Here is a 13,232-nt window from a genome sequence, read left to right on the forward strand (position 1 = left end):
GCTTCACCAATGGTTTCGTCCACCGCATCGTAGCGCTCCGCTGCCACTCAAGATCTGCATCCGTGCGCGGCCAGCCAATGCCAGTGCTTCACCCTCAACGGCTCTGAAGTGACCCACACTCTAGCTAGGCGAGCATGCCCAAACGCCGGCCCGAACTAGGTATCCACACATCACTCACTTGTGCACTATTCCGACGATGTTTGGATATACTTTCACTACTCTCTTAGCTTACACGCCTATGCAACTCTGAGTTTAACTCTTATTTCTTCTGGAGATATCATCTGAAACAAGAAAATCCATTTTTAGCGAAGCATGATGGCGCTACGGGATCTGGTACATATCCTGCACACCCGTATAACATTGTAAGTATCTGTCCTCCGATACAACATCAAGGTCAATTCCTCTTATTTGATCAACCATTCGCCGAGTCAAAAATGCAGAGGGGGATGCAAGGAGCACAAGGCCTGCACATCCAAGCAAGTGGTAACATGGACTTGTACATGGAACATCCCAAGCGCAAGCAGAGCTGCAGTGAGCCTATACAACGAGCTAGCGTAAGTCCCTGCATTTCATTTAATTCGTACTGGCATTCGTGTATGATTTGTGTGAAGTGGAGGATCCATGAATTCAAGTTACCAGGGGCGAACATTTAACTTAGAAAATACAAAGGCACTTGCACTCCGGAAAATCAACATAACTTGAGAAATGTGAAGCTACATGCAGTTTGAAAACTAGCTAATGATCCAAAGTAGTTCAGATTATAAACACTAAATGCTGCAAGCACCAAAAAACACAGAATGCAACATGGTGTACAAGGACTACAAACATGGTCTGTACCTGCTTGAATTATTCGTCTCTGGCTGAAAATATCAAAGTGTAATTGCACCTATAACTAGTGCGCAAACTGCATATCAATATATGTATCCTGCACAAGTATGCCAATAGTTTCGAACAACAGATTAGAAAAGTATTTATGCTATGTTGTCATGTGATGGGGACTTTCTGGTAGATGGCCTCGACATTTCCTCAAGCTATGAAAATGCAGTATAATTTGCTTGTCATCAATGCCTGCAAATCTCTGTCTCTCTCAACATAGCAGACCATCATTAGATACTAAATCCTTCAATGAGCTTGCAAAAGGCTTGCATTAGATCCCTCATTAGACACTATATGTTCATCACCAGGAGCATGTAAAATGTTTGCATCAAATCCTTCATTGGCAGTCTGTTCATTAGACACTTCAGGCTTAAGAACAACATGAGCTTGTATGTTTGCATCAGAAACTTGATTAGATACATCAGATTCAGTCAGTTCAGTATTGATTGGGGGAGTTATAAAATAAGTAGAAATTGGTTTCATTTGCTCATAGATTCCCTACATACAAGAAGTTTTACAACACCGTCAGGTTTAACTATTGGCCAGAAATTGAAGAGTTGAATTAGATATAATCAGGGATGTGATGTACCTGCTCCTTGCGCATGCTACTCTTGCAAGCTGCAACTGTCCGTTTGCACAAGCTCGATGCCATGACCGTGCCGCCGCCGCTGCCTCCCACGCAGGCTACACCCAGGGTTGGATCTTCATCTTCTTGTCCTTCCGTTCGCTTGAAGCCCGGCGAACGCCCTCCAACGAGGGCGCGAGGAAGTGCTGTGTCGGTCTGTCCAGTGGCGGCTAGGTTAGGAGCGAACCAGACTGGAGGCTGTAGCAAATGAATTGGAATTTTTCCTGCTGTCGATCGATATGGGAGGCGCTCGTTTGGGCCGCGAGCCTGCTATAGGGCCTGCCTTGCACTTATGTTATTGGCCCATCCAAATTGAAACATTTATCTTCATTTTTTACATTGCCTGCTCGTGCGTTGGGACGAACAAAACTAGCCTGGGCCAACCTGGACGACTCAAACTAGGTGCACACTTTCCAGCCACCTAAGGCGTCCTCCCATACCAGCCCCTATGGTGACGTCGCCCCTTTTTGCGTGTATGATTAGGTAGTGAAAAATATTCCAGTGATGCTTTTGATTTACCCACAGAATGGTTGAATTGCTTGTTTCTATGAACTGAGTTCGCCAATAATCTGAAGGATGCCAGTCTTTTCATCCTATTGTAGATTGCTTAGATCTCGATATGCCAAAAGTAATCGCATGAAATATACAGTAAAAGCCAGTGTGATGTGTGTGGCTACAACTAGTCTGACTACACGTCCTCATATAACATATCAAGGACGCACCATCTTACCAGATTAACCATTCGACTTACCAATGCAGTGTGGGAAGACAAAATTATTGGGACTGCATATCCAAGCAATTGATGCCATGGACTCCTTCGTACAACCTTGTAAGCGAAACATAAGTTGCAGTGTGCCTGTACAAAGAACTAGCATAAGTTCAGTTTCCTACTTCTCGGAATTTTAGTTAGCCACTTATTGCAAAATTGTTCAATTACGTTGCTTGGCTTAATTTAGTTTGCTACTGATTACATAATGCCAGAGCATGTTAATCATATTGTAGACTGCGCCTATCTATGTGTTTGATACTTACTGTTAAGAATTACCTGTTTGCCTTAACTTAATTATCTACTTGTTTGTTTAACTGCTTTGCTGCTGCAACAGCGGGTTATAATGATGTTAATAACTACTTTTAAGCATCCAATTGAAACTCTTTAATTCCTTGTTTGTTTAACTGGTTTGCTGTTATAACTCCCAGTTGAGATGTTTTGTTAACTTCAACTTTTCTGAATCCAATCGGAACTTTAATGGCAAAACAGGTTAGCCCAAGATCAAAGAGCGAGGTCCCCATGGACATTGCATCATCCCAAAGCAGTGGCACCGGCCCAATCATGCATTATGAATTGCCAACTGCTGATGCTCTAGAGGCTAAACTAGTGGTAGAAAGAGATTCTGCTTCTGCACTTAGAGATGAAGTTGACATGTTGAGGAAGCAAACAACACAATCACAAGCAGTACTCAAGACAACCATTAAATATTTGGTGGATTTCAAAACGAAGCAAGCTGAGACTGACCAGATTGTTAAGGTCCTGGAGGAAAAAAGGAAATTAAATTCCTACTTGGTAAATCATAGGTGAAATGTTCTTTCCATCGTTGAATAACCTTTGTGTTGTCTATTCATGTAATCAATCAAACCATTTGTTTTAGAGATCATGTAATAATTGTTTTTTTTTGTTTTTTGGTTTGTAATTTTATTTGAGCACAAGTCTGTATTAATTGATAAGACTCAGAGACATTTCATTTGGATTGTTGTGCCAGGCCTACAAATATGGCAATCAGGCTGAATGTGCATTCAACAATAGTAGTAGTATAGATGGACCATAAGTGGCACGCATCGGAAAGGGCCAAGATGCTGGCTAAAAAAAGGATGTTATTGTAGACAAAAAAAAGTACAACGGCCTGGCTTATGTATGCTAGTTGATATTATTGATCCATATACTCTAAGTGTTTATATGTCTGTTAGTTATGTACATTCTTGGTTGATTGACTCAGTATTTGAATCTTGATACATCGCTCGTGTACATATCTAAATGGGAGTACACATTATGCTACGTGTGACATTTGAGTTGGACATGAAGTGTTCCAAATATTCGAATTCACCTTAAACTGGATTCTAGCTTCTGAATTTGAGTATCGGCATTTGTAAACCATATTCATATATTATAGTGGAATACATCTTTGTCGTCCTTTTGAAGATATATAAAAACACATAGAATGATTTATAAAGATTGATATAGGAATACAAAATGGATTCGAATTTAGTTGCCAGGGTAAACGTGGATGCTTATTGTCCCAAAATTCGAAAGAAGCGGCAAAAATGTCCACTCCCACGTCGGCTGCCCGAAGCCAAGTGTTTGGGAGATGGAAATTACTGTCTACCCATTACACGAACAATCCATCGGCCCGATTTCCACTACTCTAAATAGGGGTAGGTTAGTAACTTCAATTATACATGACACGACCACCTCTGAGCCCATTCCGACACGATGGGCGTCAAACATGGGCGGCAAAACACATTTGATTCTAGCTTGTCCGAAAGACCTCTGTTTCTCCCTCCATTCCATATTCGTACATGGTGGGCGGCAAAACAAACTCGACTCGGCCGATATCGATGTAGGCAAATATTTTCAATAGGGGCAGGTTTGTAACTTCACTCAGACGTGACACAACCGCCCTAAATGTCAGCCCCATTCATACATCGTGGGCGCCAACCATGGGCGCCAACCACCCTCTCCTCGCCCAAAATCGCTCTGGGCAAATATTGGCGAGATGCGAGATTACCGTCCTATCCCCAACCGACGAGACGTCCAAATTTTAAATGGGGGCTAAGTTCGTAACTTTCCCATATTTCAGACAGGCGCGTCCCAAAGACATGGTTGCCCGTATCTCTCCCTCCATTTTCTGATTCATACACCATCCACGCAAGAACACCCCATCCCCACACCAGCCTCCGTCCACCACCCATCCATCGCCACCGCCCTCCACCACATCCATCGCCACCGTCCTCCACCATGACAGAGCGCCTACCAAGACCACGTCGTCCACTGCTAGAGATGGACGTTTCTCATCCACGACGACGAACCAATAGCCTTGCATCGTGTCCTCTCGCTTCATCAGCGCCGTCGTCCTCTTTGCTAGGGCAGCTCACATGACCTTCTCTTCCACCGCAACGGGACTTATCCCCCGATGCACCCATCTACCGTCGCAGATCTGCTTCAACGCCACCGACAGCCATCGCACCCCCGATGCCTACACGGCGCCGCAAGAGAGGTGGTACTTCATATCTCCTCAACCTTTTGATCTCAACCAGAAAATAGATCTTAACTTGCTTACTCTACTTTCTTTTTAGCTCTTAGAATTTACTTCTTAGTTCGAAGCAAACAATGGATGCTAAATATCATTTCTCCGATTTGTAGCTTCAAATCTGCCATGGCACAGCCATAATACGGTTTAATTGATCGTGCTTAGGGTTTAATTGATCATGTTGGTTCCGTGGTGGTTTCTTTAATAGAAATTGGAGGGGAAACCCTCTTTTGCAAAAAAAATATGCTTAGAGTTTCCCCCTTTTATGATCACTATACGATCAAAATACGTGCTTTGTGTCATAATAACACTGCTCCACCAATCAAGCTAAACAAGCTTAGTTGTTCAAATATGAATCTGATATTATTAAAATAGACTTGTTTAATTGGTCAGCTAAATGTTCCTAAATTAGTTTCGAAAATGCATGTTCGCCGCTCGGGTGTGTATCTCTACAGGTTGCCCACGGTGGGCCGGCCCACCCTGGGATTTTGGGTTGTCCCAGGCCCCGATTCCCCTCTGTTCTGCTGCGCGCTTCCGATCTCTACTCGCGCCCAGCCGCCTGCCTCGCCGGCGACTTGCCGTCCCCGGACGGCATGACTCTAGGAGGAGACACCGGACTAACAGGAGGCTAGGAGCCGCTCGCCCAACAACGTCACCGCTGCCCGGGCGCGCCGCAGTGCCTACCTTCCCAGTCCGTTCAGGGCTCAGGCGTGCAGCACCCACCAAGCCAACCCGATTTATCCTGAGATACGTCCTCAATACTCAGCAGCCACTCCTCATCACCCATTTTCTAATTGATTCATTACTCATTAGGTAGGACTGTCCTTAGGGTCTGTTGTGTGCTCAGTGCTACCCACACTTAATGGTTCAGATATATTTCGGTAATCTTTAGTACCTCTAAAGTTCACAGGGTTTTCAAAATTCCAGCCCTCGGAACAGACACTAGTCATTTCGAATTGTTGGTCATAGTGACATTGACCCAGATTACTACTGCAAGCCAGGTTTGTTGAAAATTTTCCTTGTCTTTCTTACTCATTCGATGTAATATCCAATTATTCACGTCGATTAGTTGCAAACAATAAGTGCTAGACAAGCTTCTTCATTCCGATTTTGGATGGTCTCTTACTGCAGTTAGAATTCTGCATACTTGTCCTAGTAAGCTCACAAGTAAATGATTGATTCACTACATCTATGCTTGCCTTGTCATATTTGTTGTCAATATTCTTTTAGGGTGGACCACCCTGTTTCTAAATACTGGAACCGTAGACATGAGTGAATAGTATTTCTCTATGTGATCTCTTCCATCATGTGTGGGCAACGAACACTGCATTGTATAGAAAGAAAGTGTCATTTCCCGCTTTTACATAGGTTTCAATCTTTTACATGGAATACAATCTGCCTACTTGCTTTGTGTCGCACTACCAACACTCCACCCTTGAAGCTAAACATTATGCCACTCATAATTGCTTAGTTTATTTGTTCAAATACGAATTTCATATGATTCTAATGTTCCTACTTCAAATTTGAAATGTGTGTCTGCCTGTTATAGAGACATAAGGGGTTTGTATTTCTATGTGTGGTCTGGTCAGCATAGTTGGGGGGTGAACTTTGCATATGCAGGGGTTTATAGGGAGACACTCTTCGAGTTGAATCCGCAATGGATTCCATAGATAATCTGACTACTTTTTATGTTTTCATGAATCTCAGATTCTGAACAGCATCATAATGATTATGAGCTTGCGCGCATGAAAAGAATAAAGCAGAACAATGCCATGGCTGTCAAACTTGGCATTAAGGGACTGAAATCAAGTCTGGATGCAATGCAATGCAATGCAAACGCTCTCCACCTATAGATTCATGCTCAGAATATGATCCTAACAGTGATTCTGAGCTAGAGGGAGACTTAAGTCAATGTAGCTCCCTAGTGGAGGAGTCAGTGGAAGATGCCCTATCTTATTCACCCATCAAGGTACTTGCTCTAACTTTCCAAGGTTACATTGCTCGCACATATCTTGCAACGGATGCTTTGCATTGCTTCTACTTTGTTGAACTACCATTAGCTTAGTTTACACATCGTGTATGTGAATACGCCCTACCTATCCATTTTCAATACATATTCCATCTGTCATCATACTATATTTATCCATTCAAATGTTGTTCTTGTGTATCAGACGTTCAAAAGGAAGAGGGCGGTTGCTGATCATGGAGGAGCACAAGCAAAGTATTTGGAAAAGGTAGTGGCACCTAATAAATCAAATAGCCCATTAGGTGTAGTTGCAATATCACCTGACCCACAAAACACCCCAACTCTAGCAGACTCTAGCCCTACTACACTGGTCATTTCTGACGCCCCAACTCAGCAGACCCTAACTGCAGCAAACAATATGATTATGCCAGTTCACATAGCACCAGCTCTATGACACAAAACCCCCATTCCAGCAAAGAGTACACCAAATCCAGTTGCCAAATCCCTTTTCGAACCAGACAGAGCCCCAATTGCAGCAAATAGGACCCTTGTTCCATTTCTTCCCAGTTTAGAAGACGAAGCTTATGTTGTTGTCAGGAACTTTGTGCGCATCTTTCCTTCATGGAAAGATTATACCGCAAACACAGAAAAATTTCCAGTCTTCCTCCGCAACTTACGCGTAAGTAATGTACTAATGTTATTCATGGTCATTACTGCATATGTTTCTGCTGACAGAAGACACAAGACTTCATTCTTTTAAATAGGCGAGGAGCAACTGGATTGTGAAGACGAGCAAGGGTTGGTTGCGCTTTTCAAGCACTCGTTGATGAAGTATCATTCCTACCTGAGGCAAGCGCACTTCGATGGCAAGACCTGAACGAAATTTCTGTAAAGTATCTGGTGCTACATTTATCCGACGATGACTGGAATAATCTTGTTACACATTGGTCTCGGCTGCAGCGTAAGGTACTGTCTATGATACCACATCACAATTTGAACTACATTTCTGCATTTGCCTTAATGTCTCACTTGTACGAAAGTTGTTAGCAGAATAACATTCGTTCTCAATGGACCATAGAATCTCGCAACTATACTGCACACTGCATTGCTCTTGTGAGTACCTCTTGCCCTGTATGACCATACTTACTTTCATAGATGTTTGATTATGTAGCATCATTGCACATGTTAGCCTCGTAATCGTCCATTTGGTGGACATTATAAGATCCGTATGGACTTTTACATAAATTTAGAATCAACCCAATGCTACTGAAGAGGTTCAGCTCTCCAGTCCTCTTGTAAGGACTGAGCGTGGTCTATCACTGCACTTACATTAATAGCTACTCCCTCCGTCCCATAATATAAGAACATTTTGTATAGTACACCAATGTTCAAAACATTCTTGTATTATGGGAAGAGGGATTGGTTCATTGTGTAGCATTCTGCATCTTATCTCCCTCGCCCACCATTTACCAAAAAAGATCAGATCTATATTTAATCTTACCAACAAGTAGAATACAGACAATGCCAGTGCAGAAGTGTAGCCCATTGCTCTTGTCAGTACATTTTATCCTGTAATGCTTGTACTTCCAGGGATTGGTAGTTGATTATGTAGCATCAATCTGCATCTTATCTTCATTATCCTCTATCCCTTCCAGTATTATCATATCTATAATTACTCTCTACAAAATGTAGAGTATAGGCAATGCTTATGAAGAAGATTCTGTGCTAAAATTCTTGAGTTATCCTTCCCTTGACATGGAGAAGGGCATTATAAAGCTGGTGTTAACTGTTAATGTAAGTCAGTCCTTCTAAAGCCTTTATCCTCAACTGCTGTTTAATTTGCTCATACTCCCTATCGTTTACTGTTGTTTAGTTTGCTGTTTCTACCAAAATGCATGTTCGCAAGCACCGTAAGTTCTAAGTTTTACTTGTAAAACCAAATTCCTTATTCATACCATGCACATTACTTAATACTCCCTATATGTATACTTGTCTTTGTGGACCTATAATCCAGTGTGTGGTGAAGCAGCCCATGTTTGCAACTTGTCATCTCATGTTTTATCTTACTAATGTGGCTGATGATATGAACAACATGCCATGCACATTATGAAAAATAGATACAATGATTTTCTTTGCCGTTCATCGATTCTTGTTATGTTGACATGGTAATCCAGTAGTGCGGTGAAGCTCCCTGCATTATGAATAATGCCAAATTATGCTATTGATATTTTGAACTTACTCTTTATTTTCTAATTTGAAATTGGATGGAATTGACAGCACATTTATCATCTTTGTTTATACACGTGCAAAACCTTTCATCTGTCTGCTTTGTTTCAGGGTGATATGCCTGATGGCATGCACAAGTCTGCTGAAGGCTGTGAGGCAAACCAAACATATATTGCAGCAAAGAAGGCAAAACATCTTGAAGATAGTGAGACAACCCCAAAGTCTTGTCTTGATGCAGTGTTCAAGTTACTTGAGACTAGCAGTCAGACAAGCTCACATAATTCGTTGTCTGAATCAGTTCGACTTCTTCAGTCCCAAGTTCTAGCAGAAAGGCATTCTGCAACTCAACTTCGACTTGAAGTCCTATCTCTAGGAAAGATTGCGGAGAACACCAATGAGAACCTCATCGCTAAACAACTACACCTGGAAGCTATGACCGACATGCTAGGCCGGTCTCACAGCCTTGCTCAGCAGTTCCCCCGCAAGGCTAACCTTTCTTGAACTGTCTTGGAAGTGGTCTTGGTTCAGTATTATTTTGTTACGCTGCAATGGTGCCCCGTTTTTGTAATCTGCTTCTTCGTTGCGCTTTATGATCACTGGTGGCGAACTTCGATGCCCAGTGGATGTAATATATCTTAAAATCCTTTATTGTATAGAGTAGGTTTGTTCTTAATTCCTACTAGTTACTGCCATCATTCGCTATCTAAAAAAAATCAGATGTAGTCGACCGGGCCGAAACATTCGACTCTAACGGGCCTAGTTTTTAGCGGGCCACAATTGGGTTGGCCTGCATCTTTCTTGGGCCCGAATGATTGGGGCCTTCACACATTGCGCCAGGCCCAAACTTACACCGACCTATATTTTAGTTGGGCCTTTTGTCGACCCAGCGCTTAGTTTGGCCCAGGTAGCGTTGGGCCATTAACAGGCTGAATATTGTACTGGTCTGTTACGGCCGAGATGAAACCACGGGCCTTTAGCAGGCCAGAATGCATGTTGGGCCTCAATTTTCACTAGTCGTCGACGGGCCTTCAGCAGGCTGAAATGTAGACCGGGCCTGTTTGGGCCCAGTTAGCTCACGGGCTGTTACCAGGCCGAAAGATATCTCGGGCCTTAGTTAGCCCACTGATATCATGGGCCTTTAAGAGGCCGAAAGCTTAGTACATGCATCAATGGGCCGAATTACGCGACAGACCTTTCACAGGCCCAAAGTCATGTTGGGCTTAACTGTTGCCACCTTTAGCACGAGTTGTTAGTGGGCCTGATGTCCCATCGGACCATATATGGCCCATGGGCAGCACGGGCCATTCCCAGGCCAAAAGTCACATCGGGCTGGAATGGGCCCATGTCTACACGAGGCCTCTAACAGGCCGAAAGTCACACCAGGCTGAAATGGGCCCATGTCTACATCAGGCCTCTAACAGGCCGAAAGTCACTGGGCCGTAGTTGGGCCCAAATATTTGGCAAACAATTAACATGATAGATCTGGCTTTGGGCCGCAAATGGGCAAAATATTCAGCGAACAATTAATGGGCCTGATCTGGCTTCAGGCCGTTAATGGGCCCAAATTTTGGGCAAAAAATTAACGGGCCAGATCTGGCTTCAGGCCATAAATGGCCCTTTATTAAGCAGGCCATTATGGGGCTGGCCCACTAGTACCTGATTAAGTACTACGGGCCTTTGACTGGGCCGTCCTTTTTAACCTATATGGGCCTTTGTTGGGCCCACCCACGTGTCGATGTATCATAGGCATGTCTCCTCCAATGGACGGGCGACATCTGGCCCACTGACAAGCTGACAGGTATTCCCTTCGGCCAATCCGAATTTTACATGTGGAAATTTCCCATTGGTCTGGGCTGTTAACGGGTTATCAGATCCAAAACCCGACCAGATAGCTTAACGGCGTTCCGTTACGGTGGATGCCACGTGTCGGTCACCCTTGACGAAAGCACTTCTGTGACGCGCGATTTATCGTCATGGAAGTGGACACTTCTGTGATGATAATTTTGGTAATGTCATAGAACACTTCTACGACAACACAGGTATGACTATCTTGATTCTGTCATAAAATCGTCATGGATGTACATGCATGACAAAAAATGCGACCTACTATGACAAACAAGTATCATCACATAAGTGAATTTTTTTTTGTAGTGTATTGGTTGGCTCTATGTGATGTGGCAACTTCATACTACTACGGATGCTGGCTATACTACTACGACACTAACACTCCAAGAAGTGAGTCGAAAACCATTTATAAATTGAGTTTATGACATGCATATGCAAATGTACCATTCATTACATACAACAAGTCATCAACACACAACGACAACGAGGATACATGTTGGATTATAGATTAGTTCCAACAAAACATTCTAGTAAATACTAAGTTTTCATCACACAACAAATAACAAGCAATGAAATGAACTTCAGCTCAACCACTCCTCAGCGTTGGAAATGCTTGCTTTGAACTAGAAGAGTTTGTCTCGGAAGGGCGAGCTAGTGTCAATCTCGAGACCAACACAGAACTGATCATCTAGGCTGAAGCAGCCTATTTCATGACCCATATTGTGATAGCAGCGGTAGGGAAGCATAGCAATGTTCGAGGTATTGATACAATTGCTTCTCATAAATGGTAATAACATTGTGTGAACAGCAGCTGGATCGCCTTTCACCATGATTGGATAGTTTTGTCCAAGGAAGAGCGAGTTTCCTCCAAGAGTATCAATACTAAACCAGGAAGAAGGTGTTGGCGCTAGCACAGTAGTATCCATCCCGAATACCCTGCAATGGATGTTGGAATAGGTCCGGAGAGTGCGACCATGGGAGACAACACCTACTTCCTTAGTAACATCAGCTGTGCCCTATATACAAACAAGAAGAGGTGATCCATCGGAATAAGTTGCCAGGCACCACTGAGTATATGGGTCCTCATGGTCGTGATCATCATCATCGTTATCTCCCCCTTGGTTATAAATTTTTTCAAGTATAGGTGGTGGAATGTTCACAGGACCTTGGAAACACAAGAAGGTTAATTAGTAAAGGGATACTAGCTAACCCGCATGCATGTGGATGAAACAATTATAATTACAGTGGAAGAAAAATGTACCGAAAGCATAGGGATTCCATGCAAAAACAGTGCCACGAGTTTTGGCGCAAACACAAGACCCTCGTATTGAATTGCATCACAGTACACATTGTGTATAGAAACTATTTTTTAAGCAATATCCATCCAGTCGAACTATGAAGGAAGGCAAGAAGCTTGTCGAAGATAGCAACAACTCCATAGTCCATTAAATAGCAAGAGCGGTCGGGAACTTGACAAATTGCTATCTTTCATAGACGATAGTCACCATGATCGTAGTTGAACGTATGTAGAAAACCAGTGTGCTCAACCTCTGGGCAGTCTGAGATTTTTCGAAGTGGAACCCGGTGACGAGTGTACACATTCACAAGTTCCCACTCACAGTTGTACCCAATATAAACAACCCAATCTCCATTTGCGCCTGCCCAAGCCTTACCCCCAACCGATGGCATCTTAACATCACAAGTCTCATTATCAAGCAGCACCAACTTGCACAAGGTGAGGCCTCCGTCGTCTGCGCGCCAGTCAGCAGGGTCACGATGAAGAAGATAGGGGAGATCAAACCACTCCTGGACCCTTGGGTTCTTTGTATGATGTTATTAGTTGAGTCGAGAATGGTCTTGAACGAACCTGCCATGCTAGCCGAGGTGATGATGTTGCACCGATCAATGAGTTCCTCCACCACGTCATCATTCAGATTGGGAAAGAATAACAGGGTCGTTTCCGGCCTGTTCCCTCCATGGAGAAGATGATTGAACAATGGCAGAAGGAAGGGTGAAGGCAAATGGAGGTGGGAGGAGGTGCGTGCGACAACAGTTCCAAATCAGGAGGGAAAGGCGAAAAGTCGGTGGACGATTGCCACGGTACACGAAGAGGCGCCCCGGCCTACATAGACGTTCGTTCGGAAATTGTACAAAAGGACTCGCCGTCATCTCACTTACATGTTGGAACTGGACAACATGTCAACAAAACATGGTGTGTCATTTCTCATGCAAAATGTGACGTGGCCGCGTTGGCCCGAGGTGCCGCAATAGTTATCGAGCTTTATTTTTTTAACATACAATCTGAGTGGATAGCTCCTGTGGTAATCACATGTGAGCAGCTATATAGGTGGGCTAGGTGGGAAGGCAGCAACAATCTGAGTGCTAAAAGAGT

Source organism: Triticum dicoccoides, chromosome 2B (assembly GCF_002162155.2).
Source record: "Triticum dicoccoides isolate Atlit2015 ecotype Zavitan chromosome 2B, WEW_v2.0, whole genome shotgun sequence".
Classification (NCBI taxonomy): domain Eukaryota; kingdom Viridiplantae; phylum Streptophyta; class Magnoliopsida; order Poales; family Poaceae; genus Triticum; species Triticum dicoccoides.